Source organism: Camelus ferus, chromosome 22 (assembly GCF_009834535.1).
Source record: "Camelus ferus isolate YT-003-E chromosome 22, BCGSAC_Cfer_1.0, whole genome shotgun sequence".
Taxonomy (NCBI): Eukaryota; Metazoa; Chordata; class Mammalia; order Artiodactyla; family Camelidae; genus Camelus; species Camelus ferus.
In genome coordinates, this window is record NC_045717.1 from 5321586 (window position 1) to 5328346 (window position 6761).

Below are 6761 nucleotides of genomic sequence, written 5' to 3' on the forward strand. Positions count from 1 at the left end.
GCACAAAGAGGGGACATTCGTGGAAGGAACGAGAGAAGATCTGATGCACAAACACATGGCAGTGCGGCACATTTTCTAGGTGTCCTCTGTGTTGTGTGTCCATTTCCTCACTGAATCCTCAACTGGACCCTGTGATTTCGGCTCAGCCGGTGAGGCCGCTGGGGAGACCGTCCCAGGCAGAGGACCCAGGACCCAGCACAACCGAAGGCCCGAGGAAGCGAGGAAAAGGACGCGTGTAATTCTGGAGCCCAGAGCAAATGGATGCAAAGAGGGAAGGTGAGCGAGGAGCGGATGACACAAGGGTCTGAAAGCCACATTGAGTAGTCTGGGATTTCTCCCAAGGCTGAGGGTTTTAAACAAGGAAATGAGGTCAGATGTGAGCTTAAGCAGAATGACTTTTGTACATCCAATAAAAATAAACCTACAGTTATTCCAAGGAAGAATCCAGGAGAAACAGCAGTGGCCTGGGCTGGGAAGGATGTCTCTGGGAAGTGTGTTTGAGGAAGCAACAACTCACGGGGGGCCTGCTGGGTCCTCACGCTGACCACACCTGCCACAGCACCCTGGTCTCTAGGAGGTGGGCGTGGGCCGGGGGCTAGGACCCAGAAGCTGTCTGTCTGTCTGTCTCTCTCTCTTTCTCTCTCTCCCCCTTGCCGCCTGGAGCCAGTTGGTCTGCGCTGCAGGCGGAGTTCCAGGAACCCACACAGAAGTCAGTGGAGGGTCTGAGTACGGAGGCCACAGGGCCTCCTGGAGAAGGGAGGTCACCAGAAGTGCGGGCACCGCAGCCACTGGGAACACACACTTGTACCGTGTCAGGTTTATGGATGGGGGGTTACTTTATGTTTTGTGCCCCTATATTCACTCTTCCTTTCTCCAGTGCAAACAGGTAGCCCCCTGCGATACATAGAAGATGGTCAATGATAGCCTGCCTCCTTGGCTTCTGTATTTCAAAAGCCTGAACCTGAGGTTATTACCCTACAGGGAAGAGAGGATGCCAAGCACCTCTGAGTGCAATAAGACAGAGGGGAGCTTCCCCATGATGGGGAAGGGGGTGGAGGCTGGGGGCACATTTAACTGAGGCCAGAGATGCCTTCCTCTAGGGAGCCACACAGGAGGGACCAGGGGGAGACCAACAGCAGCCATGGCTGGAAGATTGTCCTGGTGACCCATTTCAGATGGGAGTCTACCATACTGGGGGCTGCCCTAAGGTAGACGGGGCCACTCACCTTGCTGACAACTGAGATCAAATTTCCAGTCACCTCGACAAGAAGGTGGACTCAGGGTCCGATTTAATTAGACTTCGAGGAAATAAAGTAATGCAACATTTCTTACCTAGTCAAACTGATGGAGTAGGAATTACACCCGCCATATTTATTAATGGGACATAATCATCACACTGAGGTTTTCATCAGGAACTGTGTGGTTGCCTGGAACAGACTTTTTTCCTTGGCAAAGTTCACATCAAAGGAAGCTGGTCACCAAGACCTGGGGCAACCTCCAGACGTGAGCTGCAGGAAGTGCGCTGGGCTTCAGGGAAACCAACGCCTTCTTTCCACGTCTCTCTGAGCACATGCTTCCCTCCTGCTGGCAGATCCACATCATCCGCAGGTTTTCTCTCCCTGCTCCAGCTCTGGTCCAGCTCTCCATCATGCCCTGGGGAGGCAAGAGCATGAAATGATGAAGACCCAGGTCATATCCTGTCTACGGAACTTGGTTACTGCATTTGCCGATGGAGGAACATTATCAATAAATGGCAGCAATGTAGACAAATTCTACCCCCACGTCCCTCCTTCTCCCTTCCCCGCTAAATATATCCAGTGTGTCTATATTATCGATGAGAGGCCCATAACAAAGACTTAAAATAAGAGCTCGACCTAATGGCAGATATATGCTCACATGGTCTCAATGGAAGTCCTCCGCCATATAGAAACCCCACATAGATTCATTTCTTACATTCTTTATATTTTGTGCCGGTTCCAAGTAACACTTTATTTCATCACAAGTAGGACTTGTTTGGAATTCTTACTGGGATTTCAGTATATAATATATTGTGTTTACATGAACAAAATAAAATGGTTTCTTCTACAAATACTTTCCAAGTATTTTCAATAGGTGTATGATGGAAAATATATTTTTAGTTTTTTTCCCCCAGAGAATTGGAATATATCTCAACCAGCTGCATACCCTAACATGCCAAATATAGTAATTCACTGAATCTCAGTTTCCCTATCTGTAAAATGGGAACACTAATAGAGCCTACTTTGCAGGGTGATGTGAGAATGAAACAAAGTCCACTGGGGAACAAGTTTGCAACAATATTAGTTATTCTTCTTCATAGAATATTGCAGCTACAGGCTTAATCTATCTACGTGATCCAGGGCCTGGATCTCTTGGTTTAAATTCTGCAAAGAACCGATCTGATTGCTATGGAATATGTCTCTCCAGGGCCAGGAATCCTCTGAAATCTGGTCCGATTAGCTTGGCCAGGGCAGAGAGGTCATGAGGCACAAACATGGCCGTCTAGGCCACTCATGTGGCTGGTGGGGAGGGTGTTTGCTGAGGAACTAACTGGTTGGGTAGCTTTGCAATGACACGTGTGTCTGGAATCAACAGTCAGAGGATTTAGAGTCCCAGAGCTGGAAAAGCAATTGAGATCATCTGGCCCAGTCGCTCCAACTTTATAGGTTTAGAAACTGAGGGTCTAAGTAACACGGTGACCTACTTGAGGTCACACAGTGAACTGGAGGCAGAGGCTGCTCCAAAAATGCAGTTTCCTTCCTACCCATCCAGCGGGGAAGGAGCACTGATGGGCGTGGAAGGGAGCCATAGCTGACCCTCCCTCCCAACCCCCTTCCAGGAGCCTGGGAGTTTGTCCTGTCGACAGCCTGAGAGCCTAGGCTGCAGGAAGTGTTCAGCCTCCTGGCCCTTTGCTGCCCAACCCTGGCTACCGGATTAACCAGATTCCACCCATTCCACCCAGCCAAGCAGGTCTGACCGGCACCTGTGCTCCTTCCTCTGCACCTTTGCTCAGTGAGCAGCTTCCTTTACCTGGAGGCCCTCCTCCTCCCCACCCATCTGAGTTCCACAGATGGCCTCCAGGAGATGCTCCCTAGGGCATGCCCCGTCACACCCCGACCTCCCAATTCCTGTGTCTTTTCCTTTCTCATCTGCCCCATCCAGGGAGCACATAATCACATAGTCCCTGCACTTTTAATTTCCTTGTGTGTTCTCTCTCGAGGTTAGAAACATTCCTGACACATTTTGCTTCGGCGAAGCACCCAGTGCTCAGTAAATATTTGTTGAAGGAGTCAGTGAGTAGGTGAGTGAGTGATTGGGCAAGCAAACAAGTGAATGACAGAAGTGATGGTCAGTGGGACCCCTCCTGCCCTCAGAACCCTGTGAGTTGGACCAGCAGCAGCCTTCCTGGCCCCTGGATTTCCTGGGAAAGGTGACGAAGGCCCTGGTTTACCCAGGGACAGCAGCTGGTCAGGGAGGACTCGCCGGGATGGGTCAGGCTGGGAGTTCCACCAGCCACTGCCCACTGAGACTTACAAAGACCCTGTCATCACACCCATTTCACCAATGAGGAAACTAATTAACCTGGGTTTACCGGAGAACAGAGCCAGAGAGGTGGGTGACTGGCCCAAGGCCACTCAGAGACCAGTTGGGGAACCTTCTTTCCCTGCCTCCTCTCTGACTAACCACCTCCTTTCCACTGCCCTGCAGGGAAATCCCCTTCCAGAGGGTCGGCTCTTGGTTTCCACACACACCCTTCTTTATTTGGCCACCCAGCCTCTGCTCAGGGCGTTCCCCTGCCCCATGCCTGAATGCCCTTTCCCCACCTCAACTTTCCAAGGCCCTGGCCTGGCAGGACCCAGCCCAGATCTCGCTTCATCTTGAAACTTCCCCAGGTCTCCTCCAATCTGAATCAACTTCTCCATCCCCCGCAAAGAATCTCTCCCTATATCATGCTCTGATTTAATACTTCCTTAAATCAGAATACAAGGAGGCGAGGGTACAGCTCAAGTTGTAGAGCACATGCTCAGCATATACAAGGTCCTGGGTTCAATCCCCAGTACCTCCTATAGAAATAAATAAATAAGCAAACCTTATTACCGCCCCCCCCCACAAAAATAAATAAATACTAAAAAAAAAAAAGTTAAAAATTAAAAATGGCCATAGGCAGTCAATTAGGCAATTGTAATAAACAGCTTAGAGTGATGACAGGAAAAGCCCTCTTCATGGACGATTATGGGGCAAAAAATATATATAAGTGTTTGGCACATCGTGGAAGCTCAGACCATACTTTCTGGGGTGAAACGGTGTTCCACAAATTTTGGCAGACTGACGGTGTGAGTGACTGAGCTCTCACTGGCGCGGAGAGGACTCACTTCAGTGCGCTGGCCCGCGAAGTTCCCAGCAGGCAGCGGGGCCCCCAGCAGGTGCCTGTAACCTGCTCGCTGGCATCAACTGGTCTCAGGCAACGCCGGCCCCTAGGCCACACCCGGCCTGCATAGCTGAGCTTCCTGAACAGGGCGAACGCCAACACAAGGGCCCCAGTGGGCGGGGTGCCAGGGAGCTGCACCAGAAGGGGACAGAGTCTGCGGCCCTGCCCGCCCACCCTCAGCCCTGCCAGCTCAGTGGCTGTCCTCACTGCTCCGGCTGCCCTGGGGCCAAGGTTTGGGGAAGAAAAAGGAGGAAAAACATCAAGTTCAACCAGATGACTGAGCTGTTCTTTTAATCAACACTGGTAGAGCCCTGGGGCTGGGGTCATGAGGTGTGGCTGCAAAGCAGGCCAGGGTGACTCGTGGTTCTAAGAGCACAGGCCTCAGATCTGGGTTCAAAAGTACTGATCTGGGAGGGGACCAGTTGCTGTGACCATGGGCCAGGCCATCTCCCTCTCTGAGGCTCAGACTCCTCACTTACAAAATGCAAACAATACATTGCCATATGCTAAGCCACACAGATACTGACTCGGGACAAGTTTTTACCCTTGTGAGACGTAACAGGAAAGATAATGACAATGACATGTACATATCTGTATGTGCAGATCTCTCTCTGTCACCGTATGTAGACAGACAGATAGACATAGACAGTGACACAGACATCACCCTGATAGGTTTCCAATTGCCCTCCCTTAAGAAGGATTGGCCTTTTTTCTGAGAAAATATCTTTCCTCTATTTTTATTATTTTGGGGTTGAAAAGGCTAAGGGCCTTTGTTCTTCGGTTCCCCCTGCCTGGAATCCTTCACCCACCCATCTGTCCACCCACGAACTCACTCCCTGATCAGTTTCAGAACTTTACTTGAACATCAGCTCAGGAACACCTTCCCTGACCCCTATTTAAAATTACAGCGCATCTGAGATGTGCACCGGCCCCCTTCCCTGACCTGTTTTTCCTCCTTGGTCCTCACCGCCATCAGACCCATTATTTATTTCCTGGTTTGGTCCATTGTCTGTCTTTCACCATGAGGGCAGGGATGTGTGTCTGCCTCGTTCACAGCTATATCCCGGGACCTAAAATAGTGCCTGGTACCTAGTCGGCCCTCAATAAATATATGTCAAGTGAATAAACAATTGAATGAATATTTGTTTTTTAATATGTTTCTTCGATAAGATTCCAGGTGAGCCACTCACTTTTCAGCTCCCCAAACTGAGCATTGGAATTTTGCTGGTCTAGGAAATCTTTAAATCCCTGAGTAAATGTAAGTAAAAGTTTTGATAAAAGTCCCTAAATGTTAATAATGATGCCCCTGGACCTCCTGTTCCCCTCCCCCATCTCTTCACCTCCCTCCCTCCCTCCTCCATCCTTATCTGTTCCTCACCAGGACCGTCCCCAGCCCAGCAGAACTCACAGGAACCCTCTGGTCTCTCGATTTGCCTAATTCACTTATTTTCTTTAAAAATCTTGATTGCAGGCGTGGCTTGGGAGAACCAACCAGGCTGTAAACAAGCTTGTAATGAAAGCTGGCCTGCCCGAGAGATCTGGAAACCTGTATCGGCAAGCCTGATCGAGATCTGACTGTGTTTACGATCCCAGGTCGCAGATGAAATAAATGAAAGGTTTCTGTTGGTTTGCTTACTTCTCGATTCTGGGCCTGCTGTTCAGGGAAGTCCAGGTGCTCAATTCTGAGGATCCCTGTGGCCCTGGAAGTGCCGGTACCAGGCAGGAAGACCTCGGGAAGCTGCTGACCAACACCCGTTGGCCTGAGGAAGGGCAGGATTGGTGTTAGGACCCTGGGCCAGAGCCAGAAGGAAGGTCAGAGGCGAAATAGACCCTGTCATTTTTTGCAGCTGGGAGACTGAGGTCCACAGAATTCTGGGACTGACTTGAGATCTCACTTGGAAGAAAGAAAACCAAGAACCTGATGTTTTTTTTTCCCAATTCCCTGTCCAGCACCCTCTGACCAGGGCAAGAGGGACTTCAGCCCTGGGCCCGGCAGTTCAGAAGACCCCCCCTCTGGCCCTCTTCCTCTCCCATAAGTGAGGAGTCTTGGGGGACAAGAAGATGTGCCCAGTTGGAGCCCATGCACCTCCCCTCCAGGTGACCCTCCAGGTTCCCAGGAGTCTGGGATTCCTGGTTAAACGTCCCGGCCCGCTTCTCAGGCCTCGGCAGGCCTCTGCCCCATCACACCTTCCCTAGGGTGGGGCAAGTGGCCAGTGGGTGCTATTTGCTGGGGGGGAGGGGAGGGGAGGAGCGATGTGTGGGCTGCTGCCCGGAGGCCCCTCACAGCGCAAGAAGACATGGAGGATGGGAAGGC